Here is a 16,328-nt window from a genome sequence, read left to right as displayed (position 1 = left end):
TGAATAAGTGGCAGCGGTCACGGTTCGTCGGAAGGTCATCTCAGGCTCAAAAGAAACGATATATACCATTCGAAAGTTTACGGTGAGCTGAATCCAAAAATGTATTTTTTATCAAAATCGATCGATGGCCTTTTTTGAAAATTGCGTTTTTCTAAAAACTTAATAATCTTTTATTCAACGGGCTGTCCCGGACATTCTTGAAAACATAAACATGTATTTTTGAGTTCCAGTGAAAGCTGAACGACAAAAGAACAATATTTAGCGAAGTAATATTTCCAAACATTTATATGCGTCTCCCACAGTTGAAAATAAGGCGCAATCACACAGCTAATTGTCACGATGGACCAAAGTCAGCCACACAGAAGCGTGAAATGACCCTTATCGACTCGCAGACCCGGCGCTCTCGGCCCGCCTGACCGGCCACGGAAAAAACGTTCGGCTCTCATTCTACTAAACAAATGTCAAAGTTGTCAGTTTAACTGTCCACATCGCTATTAAAGCTATTCAGGATACCTGTGAAGAAAATTCATTGTTCTGTCATCTTCACATCATGCATTAATTTGCATCTGTTCATGTCTATTTTGCTCAATTGAGCTTGCGTATCATGCCCATATAAGGAAAATTGGCCGCGCTGAAATGTCAGAGGCTGCACCGGCCTCAGCTCGGGTGGAGTGGGGGTAGCGCCCGGCGGGGCAGGGTAACCTTTGACCGGTCGCACGGCCGAGCAGCTGCCACCAGTACAGCCTCTGACAGTGAAACCCCGCTCACTTCCCCTGCGCGGGCACTGATCGCAGCTGGATGGAACAAAACATGTATAAGAAAAATGTAAATTAAAGCATGTTGTAAATCAAGCAGAACAATGAATTTTCTTCACAGGTATCCTGAGTAACTTTAATAGCGATGTGGACAGTTAAAGTGGCAAATATTACATTTGTTTAGTAGAACGGGAGCCGAGCGTTCTTTCCGTGGCCGGTCAGGCGGGCCGAGAGCGCCGGGTCTGCGAGTCGATAAGAGTCATTTCACGCTTCTGTGTGGCTGACTTTGGTCCATCGTGACACTGAGATGTGTGATTGCGCCTTATTGTCGGCTGTAGGAGACGCATATTAATGTTTGGAAATATTGCTTCGCTAAATATTGTTCTTTTGGCGTTCAGCTTTCACTGGAACTCAAAAATACATGTTTATGTTTTCAAGAATGTCCGGGACAGCCCGATGAATAAAAGATTATTAAGTTTTTACAAAAACGCAATTTTGAAAAAAGGCCATCGATCGATTTTGATAAAAAATACATTTTTGGATTCAGCTCACCGTCAGCTTTCGAATGGTATATACCGTTTCTTTTGAGCCTGAGATGACCTTCCGACGAACCGTGCGGTGGCGGCTTGTCAGTTGTTAACGTGCCTTAACAGACGTTGCGAATAGCCCGCGTTGGAATCGCATGGTTGGGAACACAACGCAAGTAAAATGGGCTTCCTTGATGAACCTACTTTTTAAGCATTGTAGCCTTTGTAATTTTGGATGTTTTGCTGTAGATATTATTTTCTACATATATACTATATAGGCACTCACGTGCTTTAAATCGCGCAATGCAATTGAACCATGGTAAAGACAATGATAAATGAACTGAGAGCTGACATGGCCCATGCTTTGTGTGTGTATGTGTGTGTGTGTGTGTTTTTTTTTTTTTGGCGAGTCGATAAAAGTGGTTTTGGACACTGGATGAGTTTTTAGGGGTGTGGTGAGGGGGGATGTAATTCCACAGACCTTCTGTCAGATTCACTAATGCAGTAGGTCTGTGCGGTGTTTAGTTATCGGAGCATTCTTTGAAAGTCGTGAATAGGGCCACCGAGTACCTAAAGCCGTGATATTCCCCCACAAAAGCTTCTTTTAAATAACCGGGGATAGGTACATGAGCAGAGTAGATGCTATTACGAACGCCTATCACAATGCTGAGCGAATAGGAAAATCCATAGATGGAAAATTGTGCCGCGTTACGGGTGCTCGGGCGCAGCCAATCCACCGTTACCCCAGCGGTGACCTTGACCCGCATCGTCTGTCTCGGCTCCAAAGCCGAACCGGCGTGGAATTGGGAGCGTTCGAGCACTCATGGTCCAGCGCAATTCTCCACCTAAATCCATTCCTGATACACATTTGCTTGCTCATAGTCATGTAACCCCGGTAAATTCACCCAACTTTCATATTGGTCGCTCCATAGACAGATGGCCACAGAGATCAACTTAAAAGGCCATTGTTGCATTCATTTAGTGGAGATCATTAAAGAGCCGTGACAGGCCACAAGTCGCGTGACATCATACGTGTAACGACCAATGACGTCGGCCTGCAAAACCCAATGGAAGCGGCTAGCAGCGTGCAATAAAACAGGGCGCTGCTTTCTAAATGTCTGTCGTGCGCCATAAATGAATATATTCTTTGTAGCCTGGCAACTCAGTATCTTTTTTTAACTATTGTACTAGTATTTAATAATTTCATAATTTTATAATTGTGCTTACGCTTTATGTTGATATTAGTGATAAATCCTTAGATAAAGTAAATCGATGTGATATTTAATAGAAAAATAGCAAACTATATAACGCACCATTATAACGCACCATTCATTCGAAAGCTGGGGAACCTACTAAAAAGAACTACTAAAATTCCTGAGGAACCAAAGGATCAAATGGGGATTAAATAGATGCCTGCTATTCCGTCGTGAAAACGGCCAATGCGTTCTTTGGACATTTTACTTTAAATTGCACCCCTCAAATTCATTCACTTATTATCGGACTCCAAGCTAGGAAGTGATTTGTGAAGCAACTGCAAATGGGGCATTTTGCCCCAACCCCAGGGCAAAACGCCCCACGGCCTGGGGCAAGTAGCCCCATACTTTAGATTACAGATTTAACCCGGCAGGCGGTGGGCCTCCCGGCCACCTTCCGCGCGGTGAGGGGGGGGGCATTTTTTGCCCTCCCCCCGTATCTCCGAAACTACTGGACGGATCCGGAAAATTCAAACGGCGTTCGATAGCCCTGTCAAATTTGTCGACGGAAACCAAATTTCATTGACCTCGGGGTCACCGATAACGTCACAGGTCAGGTCAAAGATAAAATGTTTCACCGTTCACGGGGCTTCTAGGGAAAGCGCTATAACACCGAGTAAAACGCATTTAGTCGAAAATCAGCGATAAGGCGTCAGTTGTCTAGTACATATGTTGCTGTTAGAGGTCACTGGTCATACCAGGTCAGGTCACAGGTCAGGTCACCAAAGGTCACCAAGGGTCACCACATGAACCCAACTTACTAAGGTTGTGCGATGCATGTTTTATGGCCAGTTTTTCATTTCCAACTCAATGGTGTTGGCTATAAGACCATCAGGTACGGTTTAGGTCACTTTCTCGTGGAGGTCAGGTCAAGGTCAGGTCAAAAAAGGTCAAATTTCAAAGTTGATATTTTTGCATAAAATGGGTACTGATTCGATGCAGCTCGTCACGGGGAGTCTAATGGTGGTCTTTGTTTTGCGTTACGAGGTCTAGCATTGCTAAAAATTGAGTTTGAAAATTTGACGTCATCAATTTTGAACAGTTTTTTCGCTATAACTTGACCAAAAAAGAGGTATCGATCTCAAATTTGGTATTGAGATAGAAATCGGTAGGGACTATCACATATATTCCGTTTTTTTTTTCGAAATTAAAAAAAAAAACTTTTTGGATTTTTCGGCTATTATATTCAAAAATCTATTTTTTTATTTCAGGTGGTCAAAATAGCATTAAATCGAAAAACCGAAATAGCAGTTTTGTAGGGTAAGAGCGGGTAAGAGGACGCAGGCGACAAGAGTACGCAGCAGCTGTTTCGGTTGCTTGGCAACGCCTAATCAGCGTCATCTCGAGTCCTAAGGAAGCTGTCTCTCACGCGGCTTCGATGGTGGAAGGTGGGCGCGCTACGGGTTCACTTGTCTTTTTTAGAGGCTTAGACGTGTTTTTCACATCGCTTTTAGACTTTTTGGGGTGCAGGAAAAGGTGTGACCTTCCTCAGGGAGCGGCAATAGAATTTTCATATTTTCCTATCAAGATACCATGGGTAATCTGGTGTTTGTGTCAAGTCCCAATTGTTTACGCGACGACTGTGGCGCCAGCTTTCAGCCCGCTTTGTGTCTACCGTATGTGTCGGCCATGAGTACGCATTGCCGTGGCGGACAAGAGTACGCAGTTTTCCGAGTGCGTGGTTGTGTTGCATTAATCCAACTTAGTGTATCAGGCGCGCAACCCCTCAGCAGATTCACGGGATTGGCCAACAAGGTGGATGACACTCGGGGGGACGCCGAGCAGTTTGGGAAACCACGAAGAGCATCACTGTTTCTGGTAGACCAGGGGGCATTTGCACGACCACAGCGGGGCGCCTCGACTCTGTTAAGAGTGACCGTTTTAGTTGCTGCGGCAATAAAGATAACAATAGTTTAATTACTTGCATGAATGCATTGATTCCAGCGAGTAGGAATGCATACACGTAGTGCGTACTCCACCCGCACAAAGTGCGTACTCTTGTACTGCCTATCGGGCAAGAGTACGCAAATGCAGGGTGTTGGAAAATTGCTTACGGTCATGCTTTAAATTGGACGTAGGCCGCTGTGGTCATGACAGTGTGTGGACAAATGATCAGGCTTTATGGGAATATACTGATCGTAGCCGTAAACCAAAACCGAACGGCGTGAGACGACGAAAAGCATTAGGTGCGTACTCTTGTACGGTCCTCCCCTAGCCCTCTTGATTACACACCTTTTATGTCTGAAACATTTTTCTGTATAAGCTGTAGGCCTGGCAGCTCTTCCCGCGAAACCTTTTTTTGGGTCGAAAATGGCAGAAATGACGTCACTCTGACGTCATTAGCGGCCAACCTATCATAGCCTTTGGAAAAAGTTTTGGTCACCATGTGTGTTAGCTACTCCCGGGAGGGTACTGAAAGTTTGGTGACGATCGGCGCAGCGGTTCACGAGATATATCGAAAAAACTAAAGGGGGGGGGGGCAAAAAATGCCCTCCCACCACCTGGAAGGTTAACATGGTAGTTGGCTAAATCTTATGTGAGAGGTCCGTTAGACCTCTGGAGGCACGGCGCTGAAGTTAGCACATTCCATCCTGTCAGGTGTTAAGCTATGACACTATTGACTATTGTATGAGCAGGTTTTTCACCTGCCTCATAAGACCAAATAATAAATTATTGCAATGCAAATGTTTACAGAATACTTCCTTTGCCATCCAGTTGCTGGGGAAAATACACATAAAGGCATAGAAACTTACTGTTCGCCAGCTACCGAACATTAGAAAGTGGGTAGCCCGAACAACACATGAGGTAAAACGCCCCATGGGGCTTTTTGCCCCGCGACCTACTGGGGCGTTTTACCCCATCACGTAGTTCGGTCAGAGAACAACGCTTTGCACTCCAGCAAGACATAATTTAACACGAACCAATCCGGCATGATAAGCGTTAGACAATAGTTGTTCAAAATACATAAAAGTCGTTAACCTGATGAGGACTATAAAAGAACGCCATGATGCATAATCTGACAACAAAACATAAAAATCACTAAAAAAACACATTTTTGGCTATATCTCCCGAAAGAGTCATCACAATTTCTTTCCAGTCTGCTCATATAATGATCATATAGTGCACGTTTTATAGAAGAGAGGATGTTTCCCCAGAACTCTGCCAGTTCCGAGAAACATCGGTGAGGCGTTTTACCTCGGCGGGGTGACTTGCCCCGGTCTACCCTATTCATCTTTTCCTCACGCTTTGTGAAAATTTCAGACCCCGGCCGCTCAAGGTCGGGTCACCAGGTCTCGCCAAGTGACCTAACCTCAGGAAAGAATTATAATGCTCGTTATAGCTACCAAGCCAAACGCTGAAGCCGCCGAAACTCACGTGGGAGCCTCGATAATGAACTTAGAGCCAGCGTCCTTTTGAAAAAAAAAAACGAACTATAGCGTCAGGTCAACCTCTCATTGGGGGAGAGTGAGGCAAGTCGCCCCCGCTAAGTGAAAAGTGCTCTGGGGGGCAAACTTGAGGAGGTTTGTCGCTAAATAAGCGGTTTTATTTAACGTGCACCACGTAGGGCTATCGGCGGACCCTACCACCCGTAGGGGTGGGGGGGGGGGGGGCGTTTCGGCACCCCATAAGATCTCGGAAAGTTAACGGCCGATTTTCAAAATTCAAATGGCGTTCGATAGCCCCACCGGGGAACTACTTTGTGAGTTGTGACCAAATTTCATTGACCTCGGTTCAACTGATGACGTCACAGGTCAGGTCAAAGGTCGCATTTTCACCGTTCGCAGGCATTTCAAGAAATGTGTTGTGAGATCACTGGCGGATCCAGGCTTGCGTTTTTTTTTTTGGGGGGGGGGCAACTCTTGCAGGAGCCAAACCTAGGGTACCCCCAAATCCTGTTTTCTCATCGGATTTAGGCCACCTATTTTTCGTCACAGCCCTGAGACACTATGAATATTTTTTTTTAACTAAAAATAAAAATATATAAATGGTAGCCCACCCGACCCATGCCTTTATATTACTTTGTAAACACTTACCATTGCTTTTGTCGACCAGTTAACCCGCTTCGAGTCAGTGCTTGGGTCCCTTTGTGGGCCGGGAGGTGGTAAAACACCCCCGTCTAACTCGGCTCCTGGGACAGGCACTGATTGAACTATGTTTCATTATCGCTTGGGGGAGGGGGCAAACGGGGGCCACTTTAGGCCTCTGGGAAGGGGGCATGGCCCTTAAAGGGACTATCCCACCTTCTAAAATGTTGTTAAAACCAGTTAAATTGTGCCCGACTTTATAGATTGGATGACCAGGAACACGGTTCTGGCACTTATTTTTCATTAAACATCTTAGGCTTCCCATATTACAAACACAAACTTTCAAATATGTGACGTCACAGCCCAAAATTACCTCCTTCCCCAGGCCACATTACTGTCATAAAGCTGATTCTTTTTACTCTGTAGGCACCACAACAAAGTTCAGACCAAGTTTTAAGCGATTTTTCAACGAAAAAACCCATTTAAACCAGAATGACTAAATGAGGTGACGTCACACTAACGGTCGCTCCATGTTGAAGATAGGGCCTTGTATATACAAGGCCCATTTTCAAATGAAGGGAACGAATTTCTTCAACACCAAGAGGCCGCGGGGGTTGCAACCTAGATAGATAGTGGTTTCTGAACCTCGCCGCAAACTTGGCTATCTCAACTCAAACCCCATGTTAAAGGTGGGATAGTCCCTTTAATGTCCCCTCCCTGGATCCGCCAGTGTAAATTGCATATTGCATAAGCCATAATGCCATTACAAATCAATATAATATGTATCAGTGGCAGATCCAAGGGGGGCCACATGGGTCATGACCCCCTTGGAGCCCGGGGGCACCACAGGCCTGTCAGGGGCACCACCGGCCTAGCAGGGGCACCACCAGCCCGCCAGGGGCACCATAGGCCTAGCAAGGGCACCACGGGCCTGTGAGGGGCCCCACAGGCTTGTCAGGGGCACCTCAGGTCTGTCAGGGACACCAGAGACCTGCCAGGGGCGCCGCCGGCCTCACAGGGGCACCATGGGCCTGTCAGGGGCACCAGAGGCCTAGCAGGGGTACCACAGGCCTTACAGGGGCACCACCGGCCTTGCAGGGGCACCTTGGGCCTGTCAGGGGCACCACAGTCCTGTCAGGGCCCAGGGGCACCAGCGGCCTAGCAGGGGCACCACAGGCCTGCCAGGGGCACCACCGGTCTAGCAGGGGCACCACCGGCCTCGCAGGGGCACCATGGGCCTGTCAGGGGCACCATGGGCCTGTCAGGGGTCCCACCGGCCTCGCAGGGGCACCACCGGCCTCGCAGGCATCACGGCATCACGCAGGGGCACCTTGGGCCTGTCGGGGGCATCACGGGCCTGTTGGGGGCACTTTAGGCTTGTCAGGGGCACCACAGTCCTGTCAGGTCCCAGGGGCATCAGCAGCCTAGCAGGGGCACCCTAGGCCCGCCAGAGGTACCACAGGCCTGCCAGGGTCCAGGGGCACCACAGACCTAGCAAGGGCACCACGGGCCTGTCAGGGGCACCTCAGGCTCCCGTGCCCCCCCCCCCCGATCCGCCAGTGATGCCACACCACGCGAAACACCGCCAACTCCCAGCTACCGCGCCATAAACACGTGCCAACAACAGTCTTTTTTGAAGGTCGACTCCACTCGCGCAACTTTTGACTGACCCTCACTGCTACCATATTGCTTCCATATTATGCTGTGGAAAGGTTTACTTCACCAAGTGGCTAAAAACCTCCATCAAGGTATATTTATTTAACAATTTTTCTGACGTTTGGGGGGGGGGGGCAAACAGGCCACTTTAGGCCTTTGGGGGGGGGCATGGCCCCCGTGCCCCCCTGGATCCGCCAGTGTGTGAGATCGAGTAAATTTGTAAGTTATTGAAAATCATCGATGTAAAATTGTTTGTCAAGCACATATATTGCTACCTGAGGACACTGATACCAGGTCAGGTCACAGAGGTCAGGTTACTGGGGGTCATAATAAGAAAGTGTCGTGTAATACATGTTTTATGACCCATTTTATATGACAGATGTAATTATGTGGGTCAACCAGCCTTTGGGGCCAGTTTAGGTTACGTTCTGGCGAAGGTTAGGTCAAGGTCAGGTCAAATTAGGTCAAATTTCAAAGTTGATATTTTTGCATAAAACGGGTAGGTATTGATTCGATGCAGCTTGTCACGGGGAGTCTAATGGTGGTCTTTGTTTTACGCCCATAGGCGCGGGAACTGTACTTTCAGACTGGGGGGGGGGGGGGCACACCATAATGGAGATGAACCTAGGGTACCCCCAAATCTAGTTTTCTCACCGGTTTTAGGCCACTTATTTTTCATCCCTTGGCTTTTTCAACAAAAAAGAAAAACATTTGCAAAAAAGTGCAGTATTTCGTCTCAAAGTTGTGGGGGCACCGCCCCCACGGCCCAAGAGTTGGGGGGGGGGGGCAAGCTGCCCCCACTGCCCCCCGGCTCCCGCGCCTATGATTGCGCCACGTGGTCTACAATTGCCAAAAATTGAGTTTGAAAATTTGACGTCATCATTCTTGAACATTTTTTTCGCTATAACCTGGCCAAAAAAAGAGATATCGATCTGAAATTTGGTATGTAGCTAGAAGACGGTATGTACTATCATATGTAATCCTTTTTTCGAAATGAAAAACTTTTTGGATTTTATTTTGCTAATATATCCGAAAAAAATCACTTTTTATTTTTGGGGGTCAAAATCCAACAATTTCACAAATCCGAGAGAGCAGTTTTGTAGCCCTGTCAATTCTTCACCTTTTACGTTTTGATCTTTTTTTTGTATCCTGTGGGCCTGAAAGCTCTTCTCGCGAAACCTTTTTTGGGTCGAAAATGGCAGAACATGACGTCATTCTGACGTCATTTGTGGTTTGACGTCATTTGTTTTGACCGTTTTTGGCACACCCTATCATACACCTTCTGGCTTCTCGCACATTTTGTGAAAATTTCAGACCAAGGTCGCTCAAGGTCAGGTCACCAGGTCACGTCAAGTGACTTCGCCTCATAAAAAAGTGTCGGTGCCTGTCATATGTAGCTACAGAGAGTGACGGATCACTTAAAGGGACCCTCCCACCTTCAAAAAAGTTTATGAATTGGCATGAAAGTGATGTCGCTCGGTTCAGAAAGAGCGAAAACGAATATCTACCAAATTTCACCGAAAAATATTCACCGGTTTTCAAGATATTCGACTTTTACTTTTGTTTACTTTTTGGGATCTCCGCTGTTCCTAGCGACTTTATTTGGAAGCAATAGTTTGGCAGCTGAAAGTTCGGCATTTATTGCGCGCAAAGCAGCATATACCACCGCGTGCTACAGAACGTTTTAGTCAAACATTTAAAAATCGTTAGATATCTGCGCTGACGTGACACATTCAGAGGGGTATTCCTATGCATTAGCCCCTCTGAATCAAAATGCTGCAATTTTGAAATTCAAGATTTCCGATTTAAAGGTAGTGTGCCACCTTTGAAAGATTTCCCATTTTATTTTTCCTAGGATAAGAAGCTTCTGTTTTTAACTAATATTGCAAAAAAAAAATCAAAAATGGGCCTGGAATAGTGCCTTTTTCGCCTAAAAGTTTATCGGTTTTTCGATATGTATAACAACTGTAGTGGGCTGACCTGCAAACAGGCGTCGGCAACAATCGCGAATGCGGCGCACATGTGACAATAAGCAAAGGTCATTATAGAGTTACGACGTACGGGAATGAGTTATCAGCTGTCTAAACGTAGACAACACAATGTCGAGCCTTAAGCTGTAAGCCTGTATTGGTATTGTTTCTTTTATTTGTCTGTCGAACATTATTTATGGTTTGAAATATGATTTTATGTAAAATAATTGATATGAAAAAGCCGTCTCTTAAGTTATGACCCCATTTCACCACACACGAGTGGCAGAAATGACAATGATCAGCTGACGCATTTTTCTTGGCCGAAGTCAGAGCGCGCGGCGCGACGCACCACCACCGCACCACAAAGTATGAGCAGAAGCCGCGCCCAAAGCCAGGGCCCCGGTAACGTGAGGTAGCCGAGTCGGGGCAGCGTGCGCTGACCCAAGCCGGGGCCGCAGCTTTGGGCGCGGTCTACCGCATCCCCGCGGGCAGCCCCGGGCTATCACATGACACCGGGAGGACGCGCGGCCCCGGCTTGGGTCAGCGCACGCTGCCCCGACTCGGCTACCTCATGTTACCGGGGCCCTGGCTTTGGGCACGGTCTATCGCACCACCTAACAGGCGTGTTCGAAACCGCAGGAGATGATGATGAACGGGTTAATCGAAACTTGATTGGATAAGTATATCGGTAATAGCGATTTCAGTGTGTGCATTTATTGTTCATAGTGGTGTGAAATGTGGTTGGGGTACGACCGACACAGACTTGTAAGCGATTCAATTCTGATTGAATCGATTCTCATGAATCGCTTGAAAATGCCGACTCACTGTGATTGAGTCGGTTGAATCACCTCTTGTCACCATATGAATCCTGATTGAATCGGTCACACATGGCAACTGCTAGTGATTGAATCGGCAACTCATCGATTCAAGTTGATTGAATTAATAAAATGATTCAATCAACATGTGCTGGAAATTGAAGTTATGACCATATTTAGTACTATATAATGTAGAAATATATGTGGCATTTGCATCATAGTCACACACAATGCACTGCAAAAATTTTAGGTATTTTGTCAGTATTATAAATGCGCACTGCTATCAGTATTGATAAAACATAAAAATTTTGTTTTAAGTTTTTAATCAAACTGTAAACACAAAATTATACATAAATGTTAATGCATGAAGATTAAAAAATGAATGTAAAGTGTCTTTCCAGTGCCCTAAAATCAGTATAGTAATCAAGTTAATAGTAGCAGTAAGCAGGCGCACATTGCTCAACACACATGTTTTAAATACCATGTTAATCTTTATATTTTCAATACCCTGTTTCATCAGGACATTTGTGAGCAAGCATAGATTTAGTACTTTTCTATGTTTTTTGGTATTTTCCTAGTGTATTTGGTTGGTATCAGTTTCCAAAAATGTCTTAAATTGATATCACATATGTATATATTTTATATAACATCTTGATTGAATCGCGTTGAGTTAAATCATGAGTTGAGTCATTCCCTGAATCACTCATAATGGGATGAGTCGTGATTGAGTTGAATCACAAGGTCCATGAGTCGTGATTGAATCGCTTGGAAAATCAGACTGTTTGATTGAGTTATGATTGAATCGGTCATTTCATCAAGTGAGTCGTGATTGAATTGATTGAATTTTTTGAATCGTTTACAAGTCTGGACCGACAACCCGTCGGGGCGAATTTCGCACTGAGGTGCTCAAAATTTGAAGAATTTAAGACGTTTCCATGAGTTTTGAAGGCATGGATAAGTTCTAAAAATCCGGTTCTCCTTAGCTGGGCCATTAACTTCATACGGTCCAGGAAAGCTGGCACACTACCTTTAACCCGCGCACCGACGGTGGTCTGCGCCAACTTTGCACCGACGGGGGGGGGGCGGATGACCCCCTTGAGATCTCGAGAACGAAGCAAGATAGCGGCAAGCGGTAAACGGCATCGGATACGCACGGCCAAGATCTACAATTTTTACAAAGGTCATTTTCAGGTCAGGTCAAAGATGACGTCACAGGGGTCGAAAAAGTCAAAATGGCGGCGCTAGATATGGAGAGAGTTTTTCTCGAATAACTTTCGAATTAGTCAAGATAGGAACAAACTAAGGGCATCATCGTGATCCTCTCGTCAATCCGCATCGAATGATATATATGTTGATCTCGAAAGGTCAAGGTCAAAGGTTGACCTCAGGTCACGTGACCTCGAGGTCATCATGTATATCATTCGATGCGTCTTGACGAGCTGAACACAATGAGACCATCCACGCGTCTGTATCTTGTTCCTGTACGGAGTTATTGGCCAAAAACCTTTGGTGACCTTTGATGACGTCACATGACCTCACAGCTGCCCAACAGCAAAACAGACCTCAAGGTAGTGAAGGTTGATCGTATATGAAGTCATGTATGGTATATGGGGCCATTCCGACCCGTTTTAGTGGTAAAAACAGGGAGTTGATTTTTCCCCCATTGACTTATAATGGGGAGGTCGCGAAATTGACCTGACCTTAGGTCACCGATATCAAAATTCCGAGATATACAAATTGTAGCTACTAATGACCTAATAACATCCTGCGACTTTCAAAGGCCTCCGACATCTACTGTAGCTCTGGCACGGTGACAAAGTTGCAAAAAAAGTGACTTGAGGTTGGGTCATTCAAAGTGACCTGGTGACCTGACCTTGAAAGGTAGGAGATTCAAACTTGCACACCATGTGTAAAATTGATGTGGTTATAGTCATACCAAATTTCGCGGCGCTACGCGCCGCGGTTTTCCCGCTATTCGCGAAAAACCTCAGGGGGGGCGGATATCCGCCCCCCCGTCGGTGCGCGGGTTAAGGCATTTCTCGATCTTGTGAGTGCCGGCTATCTCAACTCAAATCTAATGTTAAGGTGGGAGGGTCCCTTTAAAACTTTCAATTATCATTGATAAGATCAACAGTATGCTCACATTGTACATCTAGGAATTTTGATATCGGTGGCCTAATATTACTGACCTGGCCTAAGGTCAGGTCAACTTTGCGAGCTCTCCAGTGTCTTCACTGTAGGTCAATGGAAGAAAGTTAAAAGGCGCCTCTTTTAGACTAACGTTATTCTAAGCACTTTTAACCCTCGCCGGACCTATTGGTTTTCTACATACGCGTCGGCCAAGGTGGGGGGGGGGGGGTAAGACAAGACCCCCCTCGCCTTTTCGCCCCTGGTGGAGCTAGCGCGTCGTGGAAAAAACGAGCGTGTACGCCGTTACGAGACGCAGAGATTGATACCCGATTTTAAGGTCCTAGGTCAACCGGTGACCTCTGAGGTCAGGTCAAGTGCCCCAAGGTATGTACGGTTCCGTTTTTGGTGAATAACTTCGCAAAAAACGGCCGCAGAGCCGCGGTTTTGGCAGCATCGTGTTGGCCTCGCTCAGGCGCGTCGAATGATATACTTTTTATTTGGGCGAGGTCAACTTAGGGTGTTAACCTCAGGTCACGGTCAGGTCAGCGCCCCCAGGTCACGAACTTTATCGAAGTATCGCATATCATTCGATTCGGCAGGTCTTCCTGAGTCCATTGGTGGCTTTCCCGACTCGCTAGCTTAATTTGATCGGGAGTTATTGACGAAAAACTAATATGACCCTAATGACGTCATTATGATAATTTATCCATTAGTGACGTCATTTATGACGTCACTTATGACGTCATAAATGACGTCACGCAAGGTCAACATTGCAAAAGTGAGGCGTATCTAACCTTACAAGGAGTGCACCAGATCACGATTCTGGGTGCTTGAGATAGTTGGAGATCGTTACCGGCGCTAGAATAACAGTTCATCATTTTTCCCCATTGACTTATAATGGTGAGGTCACGAAAATGACCTGACCTCATATGACCTTTAGGAAAAATCAGAGATATACAAGTTGTGAGACCCGTAATGGATATTAGCCCGCGCCCTGCTGGGGGGGGGGGGGTGTTTGAACACCCCCCCTTGTGGTTTTTCGCGAATATCTCAAAAACGGCGGCGCGGAGCGCCGCCGTTTTTGGTACACCTTATCATACATCATTTCTGCACATGTTGTTAAAATTTCAGACCAAGGTCATTCAAGGTCAGGTCACCAGGTCACTTGAAGTGACCTCACCTCATAAAAACTTTCAATGTCTGTCATAGCTACACCGAGTGACCGATCGCTTTGAAACTTTCAGCTCGATTGCTAAGAGCAATAGCATGTACAAAATGTATATCTCAGAATTTTGATATCGATGACCTAAGGTCAGGTCAATTTTGCGACCTCCCCATTAGGTATAAGTCAATGGGAGAAAATTGAAATGCGCCTCTTTTGGATGAAAGACATTATAAACACTCCCAAACACCGAATTACAAGTGGTTTAGACACACTGAACTTGAAAATGGTGTCCGTGACCCTTGTTTATGCCCTGAGGTCATCTTAGGTCACAAATGGTATCTAACAGTTTTTCGCAAATAACTTTTGATAGAGGCATGCTAGAGCGATGAGAACGCCTTAGATGTGTTCAGCTCGACGATACGGATCGACTGATATGCAACATGACCCTTTCCGGTCAGGTCATGACCTTGACCTGAGGTCAAATTTTCAAGTTGACCTTTCAAGGTCAAGTCATAGTTCATTCGATGCGTCTTGACGAGAGGAACACGATGCCGGTAAAAGTAAGCTCGTACAAGGCTTGGGTCAAAAGTTATTGCAGAAAAACTGTTTTCGAAAAAATCGGCTATTTTTGCAGTTTTTGCCCCCTGCAGGCAAAACCGTTGACGTTAGGTCAAATTTGAGAGAATTACTCAGAAAGGGCGTTAAAAGAGCTATTGAATGCGCTTTTCCGCGGCGCTGTAGCTCTATTGGTTCCCGAGTTATGCGTTGGCTTCTTGGAAATTTTCGACATTCGACCTGGAAATCGGCGAAATTTTGCCTTCAATGACCTCTGGTGACCTGACCTTTGACCTGACCAAAAAATCGACCGAAATGATTTCGTCATTATTTTTGACGCCCTTTCGAACGCCGCCTTCCGCGTATCGCTACGTGGCCCAGGAGCCGAGTTACAAGGGGGTGTGTTCAAACACCCCCCCCCCCAGCAGGGCGTGGAAATCCAGGACCCCCAGCAGGGCGCGGGTTAGATCATCCTGCAAGTTTCATTTCCCTGCGAAAGCTCCTCTGGCAGTGAGGGCGTAACGAAGTTGCGACATCTGAAGACCATGCAGAGGCTCACTTATGACGTCACAGGTCAGTGACCTGACCTGACCCGAAAATGCGGTTGGTGGCAAAAGATCCGGCTTGAATCAAAGGTCAGGTATGCCAAGTTTCAGCACTCTATCGCCAGCGTGTTGGAAGCTATCGCGAAAAACCCGGGGGGGGGGGGCACCCGCCCCCTTAGCCGGCGAGGGTTAACCCTCGCCCCGTTGGGGGCCAATTTGCCCCCCCCCCCTTTGGTTTTTCCTGAATAGCAAGAAAACGGCGGCGCGCAGCGCCAGAGGCGGATCCAGCTCAGAGTTTTTTTTTTGGGGGGGGGGGGGGGTCAAACCATAACCATTTATCGATTCTTTCCATGCATCGTCCATAGGCGTAATGTTAAAATTATGCCGTTTGGGGGGGGGGGGCAAATGCCCATTTTGCCCCTCCCCCCTGGATCCGCCACTGCGCAGCGCCGCCAAATTTTCAGTACCTTCCCGGGCATCAATTTGAACCTTCACGCCAAATTTCAAGTCTTAGGTCACCTTAGGTCAGGAGTTATTGAGGTCAAGTCAAACCGAGGTCATTTTCGAGCAAAAATGAGCAAAAAAACATGCAATCTTAAAACGCTCACCAAATCTACAGTTACTAAGCAATTTCAAAGTTCTTTATATGGTCTAGTAGACAAAAAGCGGCGCTACAAAACTGTTATTTCGGATTTTTAAAATTTTGGGTTTTAACCCCAAAAGTTAAAAAAATTGAATTTTTAAAAGAAAAACTTAAAAAATCCAAAAAAAATCCGAATTTCGAAAAAAACGGAACAAATGTGATAGTCCCTGCGCTCTTCTATAGACATACCAAATTTCAGATCGATAGCTCGTTTTTGGCCAAGTTATAGCAAAAAAAAAAAAAAACTTCAAAACGATGACGTCAGATTTTTTAGCTCAATTTTTAGCGA

Source organism: Amphibalanus amphitrite, unplaced genomic scaffold, assembly GCF_019059575.1.
Source record: "Amphibalanus amphitrite isolate SeventyFive unplaced genomic scaffold, NRLGWU_Aamphi_draft 001878F_arrow, whole genome shotgun sequence".
Taxonomy (NCBI): domain Eukaryota; kingdom Metazoa; phylum Arthropoda; class Thecostraca; order Balanomorpha; family Balanidae; genus Amphibalanus; species Amphibalanus amphitrite.
This window is presented reverse-complemented; position numbering follows the sequence as displayed.